Raw genomic sequence first — 17,520 nt, forward strand, 5'->3', positions numbered from 1 at the left:
GCCGCCGCCAGCAGCGCGTCCTCCGCCGCCGCCGACCCCCGCCAGCCGCCGCTGCTGCCTTGATGGGCTCCGCGGCCCGAGCGCCTCTTTTCGGGATTAAAAGCGCCGCCAGCTCCCGCCGCCGCCGCCGCCGCCAGCAGCGCCGCTGCAGCCGCCGCCGCCGGAGAAGCAACCGCGTAAGTGGCAACTTTTCCCTCTTTTTTTTTCCCGCCGCCGCCGCCGCCGCCGCCTGCTCCTCCTCCTCCTCCCGCCGCCGCCGCCCGGACGCGGGGCTCCTCGGGGCGCCCGGGCTGCTTTGCATGGGGCTCGTCCTGCCCCCTCCCGGCTCCCGCGCCCGGCCGCCGCCGCCCGCGCTCCCCGCGCCCGCGCCCTGCTCGCTCGCTGCGTCCCGCTCGCCTTCCCCCTGCGCCAAACTTTCTCTTTCTCTTCTCCTTCCTCCTCCTCCCGCCGCCGCCGCCGCCGCCGCCGAGCCCGGGCCGCCCCCTCCTCCTCCCGCCGCCGCCGCCGCCGGCCGCCCGCGACCCCCGGGAGGGTGGAGGCGCCCGGGGCGAGGCCCGCGCGCCGAGTTTGGAGGCGCCGCGGGGCAGGGCCGGCCGGGGCGCGGGCCGAGGGCGGGAGGGCGGCCGGGGTCCGGGCGCCGAGACAAAGGCGGCGGCGGCGGCGGCGGGGGCGGGGGGCCGCGGTGCCGAGCGCCCCCGCCCCCGCCGCCCCCGGCCCCCAACTTTGCCCCACCCCGAGAGGCGCCGGGGCCCCGGGCTGAGCCGCCGCGCGGGGCGCGCACCCGGCCGAGCCGCCCCCGCCGCCGCCGCCGCCGCCGCCGCCGCCGCCGCCACCGCCGCTGCTGCTGGTCGGGCGGGCGGGCGGGCGGGCGCCTTCCGCGGCGGGGCTCGGCTCGCGGGGCTGCGGCCGCCCGGCGGGAGCCCGGGTCCGACAGCGGCGCGGGGCGCGGCGGCTCCGCCCGGCCCGGTACCTGCGCGCCCCCTGCCCCGCCGGCCGCGCCGCGAGCGCCCGCAGGGGCCCTGCCCCGGACACTAGGGGCTCCCGGGGGCGCGGGGCGCGGGGCCGCCGGCCTCGCTCCTGGACCAGCTGGGCCGGGGACCTCGCCGCGTGCCTGCTGCTCTTTCTTCGTTCTCCTCCTTCTCTCTCTTTTTTTCCTTTTTGTTTCTTCCTTCCCTTTTTCTTCTTTCTTTCTTCTTGCTTCCTTTTTTTTTTTTTTCTTACACGAATCTGGGATAGTTTACGTGCCATTCCCCACTCACCCCCTCGCCCTGCTTCACTCTTTGCCATCAGGCGTTTTCATGTACATCTTTTTCTTTTTTTTTTTTTTCGTATCTCTTGGAGGCTAGATGTGAGTGTATTGGATGTGCTTAGTATATTTAAATCGTGAAAGGACTCGATGAGTCGTAGGTTTCTTTATTATGTTCAAAAAATAACATTTTACTTTACAAATTAATCTGTTGCTCGGAAGCTGACTTTTTGCAAAAGGTTGTGCAATTCCTTCGACTGGGGCAAATTCTTTGATTACAAGTGCTTTCAAAAATCACCCACTTAACTTTTCCCCCTTGTTGCTTCCAAGTTAAGGGAAATATGACAATTTTTATTGGTCTCAATCATTGAAACGTGATCTAAGGACTATATGGAAGGAGGCTGATTGCCTTTTCTGGCCTCCACTTCTAGTGACTTTGAAAAGGGGGTTTGTTAAGCACCTTTGAAGAAGATGACATACGGTGATCGCTTGACTGTAATGCAAATTGCAAAGCATAAATTCACTTTGGAATTAAAAAAAAAAGAATCCTTTTGGGGGGAGACACTTGAGGATTTATGATGTTTTTTTAAAAATTGTTTTTTTTCTCCCTACTTTGGGAGAATGGCTAGTTACAGAGCAACTTATTTGGAGGTCTTCAGAAAGAGGCTTGGGAAATGGAGAGGGGAAAAGATTGATCACAATCTGCATAATCAATAGGGCAGCGTGCTGCAATCGTGTACCTACATTTACTGTAAATTTCTACAATATCTGCAGTGTGGGTGCTCCAGTGCCTCAGTCGGCTTCTTAGAGCGGATTTAGAGGCAGTACAAGCAGAATTTACTGCCCAGCTCTCCGGAACAACATAGGGGAAGTCCACTGGATAGTGGCTCATTTAAGAACTCCTTCATTTTACTGTACATTGGGGGGGGGGGGGCAGATCTGTTTACATATGTGGATTTCAGTAAACCCCCAAGGTGTGAGTATCCTGTAGGTTGAGGGGAGTAGGAAGTATTGGGGGGAGATTGGGAGTAGGTGTTCGCTCATTGAATCACCACCTTGGGGGCCCTCCTCTCATCTTATGTTAGATATCTTTAGTGCAAATAATTTAGAAATATGAATACGGTAGAGAGTAATACACCAGAGATTGAAGCAATGTCAAAAGTAAGGATTGCTGTGTGTGCATTTGAGAGAGAGAGAGAGAGAGAGAGAATACAGACACTTATCTTATAGTCAGGCTTGAAAGCTTGGTGGTAGGTGAATCCATATTTGGAGATGATTTTGAAATAGTCTAGCAAATGGTGCACGAACAGGATTTCGTAAAAAGTGTACATGGAGTCAGTTTTGAAAGGATTGTGGTTTGGGGAGATGAGGTGTGGGCAGGAAAACCCACTCTAGGCCTGTAGCCTTCTTCTGCCTGTGTGTCTCCTCCCTTCCCCCTCCCTGAGTTTTAGTTTTTAATTACTTAATGCTGAAACGCACAGGGCTTATATAAATATTTGCAAATGCTCTTTCCTATTGATTTCTCTGAATAAACTGCCCTGCTCAGGTCCAGAGAGGAGGCAATTCAGATCTGTGGACTTTTTAAACATATAAAGTCTCTGGAGGAGCGTTGGTCTGTGCATGCATGTGTTTATGGGTAGAGTTGTAGATACGAAGATTTTGGGGGGCTTTAGAGAGAGTTCAGGCTCTCGGCTGTGTGAGCTGTGAAAGCTGGGCTGGACCTGGCCCCACGGCCTGGCATCCCTGACAGATTGTGTGTGTGTGTGTGTGTGTGTGTGTGTGTGTAAGTACATAGTGTGTGGGTGTCTACACTGGGGGAGTCTGAATGCATATGCACTTATACTCCCTTCATCCCCCCCCCCCCCCCCCATTACATATGGAGCAGTTCCAGGGCTCGGTGACTGCCTTCTCCTCAGGGTCACATTGAGTTCGAATCTGACCCAAGGTGCAGGAATCCTGCAATAGGGAAATAAAAGAATATACAGAATGGGGTCAGGTCAGCTGCTCAGAGGCCAAAACCCCTACAGCTGCTTTGATTTTATTTTTTTTTGTGTATATTTTAGGCTCCTCCTGCCATGTTACAAATTGTGCCTCCCCCTCTCAGGTGTTTGCTCTGTAGCTTAAAGGCACCAGAGCCTCTTCCTGCGTGGTTGTCTGCTCCCAGCAAGAACAGAAAACCCACAATACCAAATCCAAAACAAAACAAGAGAGGAGGGGGGAGAAGAAAAACCCTATTGAGTTCAGGCAAATAAGGTTGGGTCTCCAGATCCGATTACAAAGCTGCTTTGAATATGCAAGACAGCACACAAGACCAGTTATTCCAGTTACAACAAACTATTAAAAAAAGAGAGAGAGAGAAAAGAAAAGGCATGTTTAGGTCGTAATTTGTTAGTACAAGGAAAAGAATCCCACATAAAGCTGCCCTCCCCCCTCCCACACACCCCTTTGCTGGCTTCACATAGAATTCACTCACCCTTTTCCGATGAGTCTACTATATAGGTTCTTTTATTAAAATCTTTTGGGTTTAGGAAGATCGCTGCAAGCAACACATTTTCTGTATTTTTTTCCCCTTTATCTTAGAGGAGAGTTGGCAGGGGTTCTGTGGTTTGCAGTTACACAATATGTTATCATGTTTTTAATCACTAAATCATTGCAGTGGTTATAGATTTACAGTCTTGGGGTATTACAGAGAAGAGAGACGGCGGCTATATATATGCTTTTAAATTACACCGATGTAAACTGAGTGCGGCAGCTGTGAATATGGTCGGCAGACTTCGGCCCCCCCCAGCTTCTTAGCTTCCTCCCCCTCCCCCGATTTTTTCTGTATTGTCTAGCTTTCTCAAAATAAGCTCCCCCCCCCACACTCCTGCACCCCTTGTCTCTTCAGCCTCCCCCAATTCTCATTGCACACTTCTAACCCCAGATAGGTTAGAATTCAAACTCTTGAAATATAACTTGGGATCCAAGATGATCATAATGGCAGTCATAATAAAAAGAGTGGATTTACTAAGAAATCCTCTTGGTTTCCATACCGACCTCCTGTATAAGGATGGAGGGCTGACGGCAGACCGGGAGATGGGGGTGGGCAGGGAGAGGGAAGGGAAGGCGGGCTCGTAGCGCTTGCCTGCTTGGAACCTCCAGTGGCCTGTCACCGAGAGCCCACTTTCAGCTTCTGTTTTTCATATTATTATGTAACAGAATCCTTGGCAGCATTAAAAATTCAGTATTACAAGCTGATTGTAATGCTGCCTCATTAGACAGCACTGTCTGGCCTTGTATTAAGTGAAACACAGAGCATGGCTTTTAGATTATAAACACCAATAAATATTAAGGATCAGCAGAGGGGGGAACTCGTCAGCTGGGTTTTTGGCCCCTTCTGGTTTTCTATCTCCTCCCATCTTCTTCCCTTCATCCCCCCCCCTTCCTCCCCCCTCAACCCCCTCCCCCTTTGGTAACTGTCATCCGTTTTCTTGGGATGCTGATGTGTCGACCCTGGTGACATTTTAGGAGGGCTTTTTATAGAGTTATCTTGTATACACAAAAGGTTTGGAAGTTTGTTTTGTTTTGATCTGCAATAAACAGGTCCTTCACTTTGCTGATGTCATTTCCGTTCATATTTGAGTTGTTTATTGTGTTTCTTCGCTGGGCCCTCTCATCCCTACCCCCACCTCGCTTTTTCAGCCTGAGCCTGGGACTGACTGCCTGGGGAAGGGGGGGGGACGTGTTCCCAAGCTGCCAGGTCTGGGTTCAAAGGCTGAGGGGTTGCGTGTCACTGCCTCGTCCTAGGGTTCACCCGCTGGGGAAGATGTTTCCAGGTTAGAATCTGGTTAAACACTCCGACATCCACTTGCCCTGGCATTTCCATGGCATGCAGTGATTCATCTCAGCTTCCTTTCTTTGAAGCACCCCCCCACACCCACACCCACACACCTATGTCTTTAGTACAGCCTTATTGTCCACTTCTCCAGGCACCCCTCCACCCCCCCCCAAAAAAACCCCAACCTCGTAGTGATGACTTTGATTCACTCGCAAATCTGAAGCTGGCATTAGCGACTTCATGCTGTGAAAAAAGAACATGTTTGCAGGCGTTGCCCCACAGCTTCCCGACTATCACCTTCTATCCCTATTCAGTTTTTCCCCCCTTTTGCGTTTATTTTTCTACTCCCTGCCTTTCTGTAGACATAAAGGCAGTTCTCTGGTGTTACTAAAAATGACCACAATGTCCAGTGTCTCTTATTTCCATGTGATCTACAATTGGAATCCTCCCTTCTCTAAAAAAAAAAAAAAAAAAAAAAAAAGAAAGAAAAAAAAAAGAAAAGGGAAAGAAAAAAAAAAGAAAAGGAAAAAAAAAAGTAGGGTGGGGAAAGGAAAGAGGGAAAACTTTGTAGGTCCCCAAGGCTTTCCTCTAATAGGATGATGGGTTTTAGGTTTAAAAAAATATTATTGTTTTGTTCTTTTAGGTTTAGAAATAATAGGGGGAGAGGGAAAAGCAGTCATTAGGAAGTTCACTGAGCTGCTTTCCAACTAAGACGGGTGAAAAATGAACCTGCATTGACACTTGGCTCCATGTGAAAGCCCCAGTAACCTCTCCCCCCTTCCGTGGCCCTGGCCTTTTGTTCCTGGAAAACGGAGCTAAGGTGCTTTTTCTCCCAGACCAAAGGCAGCAGGCAAGGAGTCCCCTTGTGTGCGCATCGCCTTTAGATGGCCTTCTCATGGTTATTGTCAATGCAGACTCCCCCAAACAATTGCTCCAGGGAGACACAAAAGCAAAAACATTTGTCCTATTTTTTTAACCTCTTTGTTTTAGGTTTTTTTTTTTTTTTATCCATTCTTTAAATTTCACAGTTTCTATTTGTCTGCAGAGAGACAAACGAAACAGCATGAAGCACATTTTACCGTAGGCCTCACTGAGGATTGGAACAGCCTCAATAGAAATCCAAATTCTAAAACACTGGCTGACTTGGAGGATATGTGAAATTTCAGCTCTGGCTCTTAAGTCAGATTAGCACAGATTTCAAACAAAAACGCACCAAAATGGAAAGATAAGAAAATGGGATTCTCATTTGGGAAGTGTGAACTGGGTCATCTTTTGTTTATCTCTTAGTGTCCTGCCCCAAGAAGTGGTTGCTTGATAGGAAGGCATTGCAAAAGCTAAATGAAATTCTTCACTTAAAAAAAAAAAATCTGATCCTGGGTATTGTGCTCCTGGCATATTGTTTAATTGATTGTTTTAACACATGTGTATGGGAGCTGTTGGTACATACTATGGAATTGATGTTGAGATTTTTTTTTTTTTCAAACTACAATTAATATAAAGAGGCCACATTCCCCCCCCCACTTTCTTTCCTCTCCTGTTTGCTTTTTCCTTTCTTCTCCCTCCAACCTGCTTCCCTCCAAGAATTCTGTGGTTTGCATCAGGCTGAGCGCAAAGGGATGTGTCAGACAGTGGGGATGGCCCATGATCGAAATAGGAATCCACCTCTTTTTCCTGGCCCCAAACAAAGCGCTTCTCAACTGTAATGTATGGACTCTGGTCGCGATGCTATCCTTAAGCATCTGTCTGCCTTTTCATTAAAATTCTCAATTTCAAGGTTTAGAAACACAAATGTAAGAATCCCCCTGGGTATAAAAGTCTTGCATGGCAAATTCTCTTTGCCCTTTTAGAAATAATATTTTTGTTTAAAAAAAAAAAGAGGGAGAGAGCAATCCCTTTACCTAATGCTTTAAAGCTGTTTTAAGGCAAGTTCTTTATATTTTGCGGTCTTAAACTTAGGCTTTGCAACTTAAAATTAATTTGGAAAAGCTTCCAATCAGTTTTTAGAAAAAAAAAAAGGTTGCTCATTTGTGTCTTTCGCATGTGTGTCATTGACAGATTTAGGGTCTGATTTGGGGAGGGTGGGCAAGTAAACTAGATAATGCTCCAGCCATGATTTGGGGGTAAAAATTAATCTCTGGAATTAGCGTTGTAGCGATAGATGGAGGCCTTGAGGTATGTGTCAGAGAAATGTGAATCAAAACATCTGCGCGTAGGCCTTGGCACACCAGCCTCCCATGGTTATGGAGGTGAGTGTGGGCAGTTCTGAGGAAAGCCTGTATTCTCTGTCACACCCAGGAGGGCCTGATCACCCGGCAGGTACCACATCCCTAAATATAACTGCCTAGAAATGAAGGGGTGAATCCAGGGCATGGTGTGCAATTTAGCTCTAAATGACTTTTATTGTTTGTTTCAGGGACTTTTGTTTTTGCCCTCTCCTGGCTTTTTCTTTGTTAAACCCTCAAGGTTATTTAAGCACTAATTTTAAAATCCGTGTGAATGTATATTTTCATAAAAATACAGGGATCTGAAGGAATACACTAATCTCCCTGAAACCCAGCTGTGCTGTGAAAATAGAGTCCAGGTTTAGCTGGAAGTCAGAATGCTGACATTCACTGTGTCTGAGCTCAGAGATCATATTTACCTTTGCTGAAGTGAGGGGACACAGCTCTGGAGAATGAATGTGTATGTGGAGAGAAAGGCAAGCCAGTTTGGCTCAGTTGGGATCACTGTGATTTACCAGTCAGTTAAGTGTTGGGGTGGGGTGGGGGGGCTGGCCTCTGGCTTGGAGAGTGGGTCACGGGAGGAGTAGGGAAGAGGTCAGCATTCCCTGATTTATTTTTAAATATTTATCCTTTTGGCTGTTGCCAATTACGGTGTCCAGAGGAGATGAGACTGGTTATGGAGAACTGCCTTTTCTGAGAGTGGGTTTATTTGTCAACAGTGTCTAGGAGCCATGAACAAGCCAGGCTGCCTCTGCTGGGTAGGCCATGGGTTTAACTACAGGCATCTGCCCTCAGAAGGGCCAGGGCCTTTCAGAGCTGGAGGACAGGATTTGCAACGTGTGTTTCAGGGAAACTGTTGATTCCATCCCTAAGTGCAAAAGTTTCAGAATCCCTCTGGAGAGGTATTGTTTTGTTCCTACGGATTTTAGTATGTGTGCTGCTGAAGCGATTGTTAATAGGGGAAATAAGTTTTGGTAGAGGTAATGCCCCAGCTTTTTGGCAGTCCTGTATAATGCTACAGAGGCCATGCATAGATTACTTGCCTGTGGATTCACCTGTTAAAATTTTGCCTGTAACAAAGGAAGCTGGCCAGCTCTGAGCACATACGTAGCTGGTGCTGGAGTAAGATAGAACCACGGTCACTCTCAGTTCTACTTGTCAGGTGGCCGCCCCTCGGGACCCTGGCAGGATCCTGCAGATCCCCCCGGGGCCTTCTGTCCAGCACCTCCACATCCTTCCAGCTTACTTTAGAGCAGGTTCTTCAGCATTCTAGCTTTTATTTTATTGAAGTTATTTATCTGTCGGCCCACCAGGTTCGTGATGTCACCAGATTATGAGGTCGTCCCCTGTTAATAAAAGTTAAGATAAAGCAGCAAAATTAGATTTTCTGGGAGTATAAACATTTTCTTATTGTCTCTATCTAACAGGCTATGGGGTGGCTCCGAGGTAGGACCCAGAAGCCTGGGAGTCCTGAGGTTCCTGAAGACCTTTCCAAAGTCATATCTGGGTGGCGGGCGCCACGTTACTTGCGTTATTGCTAGCATCATCATCTTCATGTATTATTCATAGTGACTTTTTCAATTAAATTATTAATTGGTTTTTCTTTAAGGTGTTCTCAACTCCTGTGGCTAATATAAATAATAGTATGTTTTGAAAACACCACCTGTTCTTGGGTCTAAAGTCAGGTGCTCTGGAAACAGCTCGACAGTGATCGCACTCTGGTTTGCAAAATCATCCTCCACTTTGCCCTTTTTTGCTCTCCAGTCCTCCTCCCCATACACTCTCTCATGTGTGACAGAATTTGGCTTGTGCTCTCCTTTGTCCCTAATCGGACATGATTCCCTAGAGGCAGTCTTTTCTCCCAGGGCCCTACCGGAAGGAAAAAAAATTTTTTGGAGTCTCTTTTCTGCACTAAAACGTTAAGATGTAGGGAAGGGGTTGTCTGTCCCCAACAGGTTGGATGTTTACGTTAATTTGAACCCAAATTACGTTGTGCAGAACGCCTTCTACGCGGTGATGGGATAGTTTTAATCAGCCAGGCATCCTCTTTCCCCCTGCATCAGTGTGTGCATAGTGCTGATACGGTTCCATACCTACAGCTTTTTGCCTCGTGAGCTCATTGTAGTTCTCACCCTTGCACGGGTCATTGTTGCGCAGTTGGACTCTTCGAGGCTGTGGGGCCAGCCTGGGTGGGTGGCTTTCAGCAGGGGACAAGCAGGTGCCTTTCTGTGCTGAGAGAATTGGGCGGGAGTAAAATCAGACAGAGCTGAGTGTGGGATTCTGAGAGGCAGGACAGGGCACTTCCGGTGAGGTTTCTGTAGGGCTTGCCTTTGCATATCAGAATGGAAAAAGGTGAACCTGGGGAGATATAAAAACGTCCAGCAGTTGGCTTTGACCAACTGGGGTGCCCCCCCTATTAAATTCGACCTGGCAGTAGAGTCTCCCCGGGAAGGGCCTGATGTATGCCTTATCTGAAATGATGTGGGTTTTTAAGGCAAGTCTTAAAAAAAAAAAAAAAATATAAAAATAAAAAAAAAAAAGAGAGAGAGTGTAGGCTTCCCTTGCAAGCTGGGACTTCTCTTCCTGTCTTCTTTCTTTCTCTCCCTTGGAGAACTCTATCCTTAAAGTCTCACTGGAGAGCAGGGGATGTTTTTCTAAGTTTCTGCAGCTGAAAAACAGAAGTACTCTGTAAAGCAGTTAATAGGATGGGTGTGTGTGTGTGTGTGTTTCCAATAAATTCCTGTCCACATTGGCTAATGTCCCCGTGCTGGAGTGGCCTGGCTGTGACGTGGATGGGGCCCGAGGCCGAGGGCTCGGGTTCTGAGGCCCCAGGCTCCCTTTCTTGTGGCCGAGGGCGCGCCCCTTTCTCCTCGTCCGATTCTAGGCCGGCCCCTGACTTGGGATGCGCGGGAGCGGGGTCGCGGCCCGGGAGAGACGGGGCTTTGTTCCCGGGGCGGCCCGGCCTGCGCAGCGCGGCGCGGCGAGCGCCCCCGGGGCCCGGGTCCCCGCCGCCGCCGCCACCGCCACCGCCACCGCCGCCGCCGCCGCCGAGCCCCGAGCCCCGAGCCCCGAGCCCCGAGCCCCGGCCTGCGCCCGCGCGACTGTAGATGTCAGGCTTTGCCCGGGGAGCCGAGCGGCGGCGGGGCTGGGAGTTTCGAATTAACCTTCCGCTTTGTTGCTGTGTAATGTGGATCCCCGAAGGCCCCCCGCCCCGCCCGCCCCCTCCCTCCCCCGGGCGGTGAGCCTGCAAACTGCGAGTTGAGCTTCATTTACATAAAGCGATTCCGGGCGGGCGGCGAGCCGGGAGCCGGGAGCCGGGAGCCGGGGACCCGGACGCGAGCGCGCCCCGGGGGGGCCTCCCCGCCCCCACCGCCCCCACCCTCCCCGCCGCGCGCCCCGGGGCGCCCCTCCCCTCCCCCTCCCTCCCTCCCGGGGAGGGGCGGCCGCCAGCATGAGCCCCCGGCCCCGGCCCGCGGCCCCCCTGCACCTAGCCGGAGCCACCCCGGAGCCCCGGAGGAGGCCGCCCGGGCTGGGCAAGCGCGGGGCGCGGGTGCCGCTGCCGCCCCCGGGACCTGCGGGCGCCGCCTCCCCGCGGAGGTGCGCGGAGCCTTTGTGTGCCAGGTGAGTGCAGCCTCGCGCCCGGCCGCGGCGGGCAGGTGCCGCGGATCTTGGCTGAACTTCCTCTCCGCGCGGGGCCTGTGGGGGAAGGGCGGGCTGCATGCACTTGAACTAGTGGATTCCGGTGCAAGCTACCTGGGGGTGGGGAGCGGCTCCGCTCTGCTGGGCCCGGGGGAAGCCCGCCGCCTTCCATCCCCCCACCTCCTCTCTCCCTCTTCTTCCCTTCTTCCTTCCTTATTTTGCTTTTGGGTTAGTTCCTGCCTTCTGAATACTTGGCAGCGCTAGTGTCCTTTAAAAGTTTGGGTTCCTCCGCCCCCCAAAATGCACCCTCTTCACCAGAGAAGTCGCTGGTCAGTTTGAAACAATGTGAAGAATGCGCTTATTGTGGCCTCACTGAAGGGAGAACCGGGTTTGGAGCTGGAAGGCACCTTTGGAGAGGAGAGCCGCTCGCCCACCCTCTAATTGGAGTTTAGGTCGCACCCTGGGAAGACATTTCCGTGGGGAGAGGGGTGGAGGAGAGGCGTGGAGAAGAGGGAGAGCTATGATGTTTGTCCTGTTAAAGGAGAGAGATTGCCCAAGTTAGGTCAACAGCAGGGGGAAAAAAAAAGTAATCATTGTTGCACACTTAGTAGAAGGAAAAGAACTTTCTGGAAAATGGTCTCAATGCGTTGGACATACCTGTCTTATAAGAATGGTGAAACACCTGGAGGGCAAAGACCATCCCTGGTGCCTGGTGTATTACAAGAGTGCCCTGCCTGGCTTTAGCGGTGCACAGGATGTAAACTGGTTTAAATGAAAGCCATCAGCAGGTGAATCCAGGAGCGTCGTCACTGTCTCCACCCCCCCCCCCCCCCCCGTTTGTGTCATTTCACAGGCCTGGAAGACTCTAAAAGCCCCTGACAGATAAGCTCAGAGAGATCAGAGGGCCCCCACTTGGGCACAGGGAGAAGGCCTTTTCCTAGGGCTGGGGCCTGCTTGGTGGAATGTATCAAGGCACAGCAAGGAAAACAAACTTAAGCCTTGAAGGTAGATAGTGAGAAGGTTACACGTCATCCTATTTCACCCCATGCTTCGAGATCCTTGGAGACAAGTCACTAAATAAATAGAGTATAATTTAAAGCTCGCTCTCACTAGTTGAGGAACTTTGTTTCTTTGCCATCAAGCAGCAGGTGCGAGTTTGTAGAGTTGGCCCCTTGAGTCCCCTCATTCCTAAATTCAGGAGGTGTCAAACCTTCGTGTTCTTTTAATGGCTGTGGTTTCTGGATAAGTTTCAAGGGGAAACCCTAAAAATCATGAGTTCCAGGAGGCTGGGCTGGAGAAGGAAGCCCGAGTGCTGGGGCAGAGACCTGCATGTGAGAGGAAAACCTACACCTTCCAAGGTAACTGATCCAGAGAGGCCAGGGCCTGAGCATGGCCTGTTCCTTGTTACTAGAACAGCCACTGGCGGCCTGAGATTCTGAATCCTCTTTACCCAACCCAGACACGAAAAGCAAGTAAGGAACAGAGGTGGGATGTGTGGAAAGTCAGGATGATCCACAGTCCTCAATCATGTAAGGGTTTCAGGAACAGAGTCCTCAGAGAGAGGCATACACCTGGATGTTTGCACACCTGTATTTTTGTCATTCTCTTTTGCAGAGACCCGGAAGGCCCCCTTTCAGAGGGTGTGTGGCTATGAAGGCCAAGAGAAACTTTTCCTCTCCCTCGTCCTTAAATTACAGGACTAAGGAGACTGTCTGCATTTACTTTCCAGCATGTTTTCAGAGAGCGTGTAAGTGCCTCTTGGAATGGGCTAGGGTCACACTTTGCTCTTTTATTTAATTGCCCAAGTGTTATTTAACAACATGGGGCAGATGCAGAAACAAGCACTTTTACACTTTAAAATCAGCCCTTTTGGAATCAGAGGGAATTAAATGACTTGGAGACCTTCTGTCTTCCTGACATGGGTCACCTCTCTCTCCCAGCTCTCTTTTGAAGTGGCTGTACTTTCTCTGGGATAGAGCTGCTGTTTTCCAGCTCTCCTGAAAACAGTTGTGATTGACAGGGAACTATTGGGAAACACTTGGTAACTCTTCAAAAAAAAAAAAAAAAAAAAATCTGAGCTGCTTCCCCAACCACCTGAAACTTTAATTTTGGTTTCTTCCCTTCCGTCTTTTATTTGCACAAATGAATACTCAGGGAGGGTGGAAAGGACCCAAATAAAACAGTGCTCCCCGCAGGCCTCTGTTTGGCTCCTTCCAACAGGACAGCGAAGTGCCTTCCTTCTTGCTGCTTTGGGATTGGCTCGGACTGCCGTGTAAACTCGGTGCCAATTGGACTGCCAGTGGCAAGGAGCTAAAATAAGCGAGATTTCACTTTTCATCATTATTACTTAAAATGATGATTGGTAGGCGCTACCAGGACAGGCCTGGTTCACCTTGGGTGACCCACAGGTGGAATAAATCTGTGATTGCGGAATCCCAGTGAAGTATTATCTGGGGCTTGTGATGATTTAGTTCAGTTACCTCACTTCTGGTCACAAGTGGTATTCGGGGAGTGTGTCCTTACTTATTGTCACTGTGTGCTGTTGGGCATTGGAGTTTTTGTTTGCTTGTTGCTTCTGAGGGGTTACTGTGAGAGCCTGGAAGTGCTGGGGGGCCCAAAGCAGACCTTCACCTAGGACTCGATTTGTATTGTGGACTTGCAGCAGCCTCAAGTTAACATGTAAATATTTAAGTGACTAAGCAACATTTTATAAAAGTGTGGGGAACCCTTCAGAACACTAGAAGGGAGAGCGACTTATTACACCCACTTTTTAGAGTATCTAGTTTGCTTCCTAACCTGAAGGGTTTACGCCTCATCATCTTGGTGAGATGACAGTGATAGTGATTCCGGCCTGAAGAAACTTGCAGGCTTCATCTCACACTTGCTAGGATTACAGGGATAATGCACCTGACTCTGTAACCTCAACAAGCATGGTGTGTGCTGTGGTTTATGCTTTCATTTGTTATTAAAATGGTTACTTGCTCTTAGGCTGGCCTATTTCTGTAATGCTGGGGCCTGCTGGCCTACTCTGCTTCCCAAGGCTGGTGTAATTAACCAGGATGGGGGCGTTACCATCAAAACACAACAGGAAGGCAGATTCCATTGCAATGCACTTCACAGGGGTATCCAAATGCTCTGGTAGGAGAATTTGGTCATAATGGGGATTGTGAGAAATCCCAGCACAGCCCAGAATCACCATGCTCTGCCTGGGTTAGAAGCTGCGGTCCAGGAAGTAGGGACCCAGTTTTAATGGAGCGCGGGCAAGGGAATGCCTTTGCAGGAGCTAGTCTCAGCCAGACTTTAAAGGGTGCCTTTTCGGTCCAAAGCACAGTGTCCTGAGTCCTTAGGCTGCTCAAATGGAGAAACATACAGAAGCTAAGATTGAGTCAAATTGCCCCGAGGGAGGAACTCTGGCAAAAATCTTGGCTCATTGGCAAGCCACTCTCAAAATCCAGATTAAGGAGAAAAAGTACAAAATCAACAACTGTCAGGTTTCCTTTCTATATGATTTAAAGTTGGCTGCCAGATTGTCACTTTGCACATGTTCAAAGAGATCAATCAGATGTTAGAGGGTCCCCTCCCCCAATGTGGTAAATGTCTCCTGTATGGACAAGAACTGGGGAATTGACAGCAGCTTTGTGCTGAAGCTTCACAGCAGTGAGACAACTTGAATGTTTTTTTGTTTTTTGGGTTTTTTTTTTTCTTTCTTTCTGGTTTTCATTCTTTGGAGCAGAGGACAGGATGGTGGAGACAAGGCCGTGAGTGGTCTAGCAGTGATGGATGTGTTTCTAGAGAGTTCTTTGCCCAAGAAAGGTGCCTTAGCTGCTGCTTTGTGACTTTTAAAGGTGAATTTTTTTTCCTTTGATGTTTCTTCCCTTCTTTCACCCTTCATTGCTGGAGTTTCTTGCTTTTGCAAGGATAGGGGTGTGAATAAAAATGGGAAACGAGACAGAGAAAGTTTGCTAGGTGACAAAATTGGCTTCATTTCAGAGTAAGACTTCTGTTTTGTTGGTTTTAACCCCAGACAGGACCTCTTAGTAAAATGCCTGGGCTTAATCTGCCTTTTGGGTGAAGCCTTCTCCCTTCCCACAGGAGGGTCCTCATTCAGTCTGTCAATAGGAGGATTAATGGGGGGGGAGTTGGGGGGGTTGGTGCACCCCTCCAGAGGGGCCTTCCCTGTCCTTCTGTGCCCTGAGGGCAGGGGTCTTAGGTGTTTGAGCTGCTCATGCTTTAAATTTTGTCTCCCTCCAAGATTTTTCCATCCTCTCCCCTCCTTGAAGGCTGCCATGGAAGGGAGGAGTGGGGTGGGCTGAACCTGCACTCCCTTCCCGCCCCCTGCTCCCTCTGGCTCTTGCTGGCTTGAGACTGAAGCCATGAAGACCCCCCTGAGCAGTGAACTCAGGGAGTTGCCAACATCCATCTCCCCTTCTCTTCTGCTAATCACATAATAGCCTTAAAGGCTCTCTTAAATGATTATCTTGTCTTTAATTTTTTAAGTGGGCCTTTTGGGGCAACATTTGGGAGTTCATAGAGTATCTTCCGTCATCTGAACTGGGAAAACTGGCTCCGTTGGACTCTGTGAAAAGACAGTGGAATTTTCATCTGCTGCTGATTTCACGGACTGTCCTGAAAGTGATTTTGGCCACAAACCTTTGATCTGGGAGTGAGACACTCCCCCCGCCCCCCAACCTCAGGCTTCTGGAGGCAGAAATTGGAGACTGCTCAGATCTCCCTACTTTGTGTGTGTTGGTGTTAATGTGTGTGTGTGTGTGTGTGTGTGTGTGTCTTGGGGCAGCAACAGCCCTAGAGAAGAGCCGGGTATTTGGGTGATGGGAGTGATGGGAGGCTAAAGCGAGGTAGGGGCTAGCAGACCAGGAGGGGACAATGTGTAGACTTCCTGAGGGGTAAGGAGGGCTGACCTGCTTGGAGATTGGGGGCTGGGTGGGGAGGAAGTGGGTGCAAGAAGACAATTTTGTGGTTTCTTGGTTATGCCCAGTTTCACCCAGGAATGTGACTGGGGAAAAACATGTCTGTGGCCTGTGCACACCTCTGCCGTGGGCTCTGCATTTCAGCCTTAAACTGCCAGTTCCCAGGCAGGTGCGGGACTTCTCTCTTGGATCTCTGGAGTCAGATGAGCCGAGGGAAGAAAAGACCGAGGGGCTTAATTTGATATTTGATTTCAGCCTTGCAGGCCCTCCCCACCCCCCCCCCCAGTCCTATAAGTGCCTGTTTAAATATGGAAGTCTCCCTTCAGTGTATAAAAAGCCCTTTTCAAAAGAGTTTTAACTCTTGTAAGTCTATAAAAAGTACATACGTGTAGACACGAACTTATTTGCTTCCCACACTTAACGGTCTCTGAGTGGCCTGTTTGGGACAACTTTTCTCTTCCTGACATCTTTTTGTCCGGTGAGAATGTGCTAAAAAAAAAAAAAAAAAAACCAAAAACCAAAAACCATGTGTGTGCTTTTTTTCTCCCTCTCAGCAACTTTCCTTTCTTTTTTTTTTAAACAATTTTTCTTAACTGCTCAAGAAACAATGCACGCCTCTTCCACCATTTCAGGCCCTGCTTCCTAAAATGCTCTTTGGCTCAGGGCCCTGGTTCTTAATGTACATTTGGCTTGTAGGGGGAATGGGTTTTGCTTTTCTTGTAACAGCTCTGTATTTCTCCATGGAACATCTGCATCCTTGCTTACAGCGTCAGGTCAACTTCTGGATACTTATGAAGCCTGTGAATTCACTGTGTGTCAGGAGGTTGGTGTCAGTGCTCAAGTGACTGTTGTTAAATACCACCTCTGTTTTACCAGCTTCTTGAATGGTGTCACTTTTATGTTCCATACGTAGTTCTTGCCAGGGGACAGGCTCTGATAAACACTGTCAATCGGTGTACCTGGCTGTATGAACACTTGTTACCTGGGCCTACTTGGCTTCCTTTTAAAATGTATTTCCAGGTAAAAGATGTGACAGTAGTGAAAATGATACAGCTCAACATCATTTGAGATTGAGCATCAACATCGCTGAGATTTTCAAAGAAGTTGGGTCTGGTTTTTCCTCTACCCAGAGGCAGAGTTGTCTTTAGGGAAACAGGAGAACTCCTACATTTTTGGGAAAGGCCCGTCACTTTATTTTGCCCTGGCTGGGGAAGCTGGAACAGTTGTCCAGACAGGGGAGACATTGGGGAATAGACGAGATCCTAGTGCAGACGCTCAAGTGTCTAACTGGAGGGAGGTGCAGTCTTCCTCATTGGTTGAAGGAATGAGATAATTAGTAAAACCGGGGAGAGGTCACTTTAGGATCAGAGAGCGGCTAATGAGCCAGTCCTTACACTGGGGGTTCTTTTGCTCACACTCGGTTTTGTGGGAGAAGCGGAGGTGAATCAGATGAGCCTGCTTTTTTTGGCAGGCGGGCTGGTGTTCTTCACCCTGCGGTTAGCGTGTACCTGTCTGCCTGCCGGGGTCACGGACCTGAGGCCCAGCTCTGGCCTGGCCTAGCTGTGTGACTGGACCAGTCATCGAATCTCTCTGAGCCTTACTTCCTTCATCTGTAAAATGGGCATAATACACACTTCACATTAAAGAGGGGGTTCAGCTCCGTAGAAA

General features: G+C 49.7%; 1 protein-coding gene and 1 long non-coding RNA gene across 35 annotated transcripts in view; one reads left to right on the forward strand and one right to left on the reverse strand.

Annotated features, from left to right (window-relative positions):
• Nucleotides 1-17,520, forward strand: part of ZFHX3 (zinc finger homeobox 3) — a 524,735-nt gene that overhangs the window by 278,279 nt on the left and 228,936 nt on the right. Inside the window, exon 1 of one of the 33 annotated variants that reach the window (XM_072817207.1) lies at nt 25-176. The exons of 30 other annotated variants lie outside the window; for them this stretch is intronic. The gene's annotated coding sequence lies outside the window, so the exon portion shown is untranslated. Of the gene's footprint in view, nt 1-24; nt 177-10,777; nt 10,907-17,520 lie in introns of those variants that run through there. 2 more of the 33 variants (XM_072817226.1, XM_072817215.1) reach the window with 2 other exon arrangements.
• On the reverse strand, nt 2,520-10,246 carry LOC140628095 (uncharacterized). 2 transcript variants are annotated; one of them, XR_012026506.1, is made up of 3 exons: nt 9,379-10,246; nt 5,249-8,631; nt 4,690-5,042 (listed from the first exon to the last, which is right to left on the reverse strand). It is a non-coding gene; the product is annotated as an uncharacterized lncRNA (long non-coding RNA). The 2 variants fall into 2 exon arrangements; XR_012026503.1 differs by having other exon boundaries at nt 2,520-8,631.

This window comes from Canis lupus, chromosome 3 (assembly GCF_048164855.1).
Source record: "Canis lupus baileyi chromosome 3, mCanLup2.hap1, whole genome shotgun sequence".
Taxonomy (NCBI): Eukaryota; Metazoa; Chordata; class Mammalia; order Carnivora; family Canidae; genus Canis; species Canis lupus.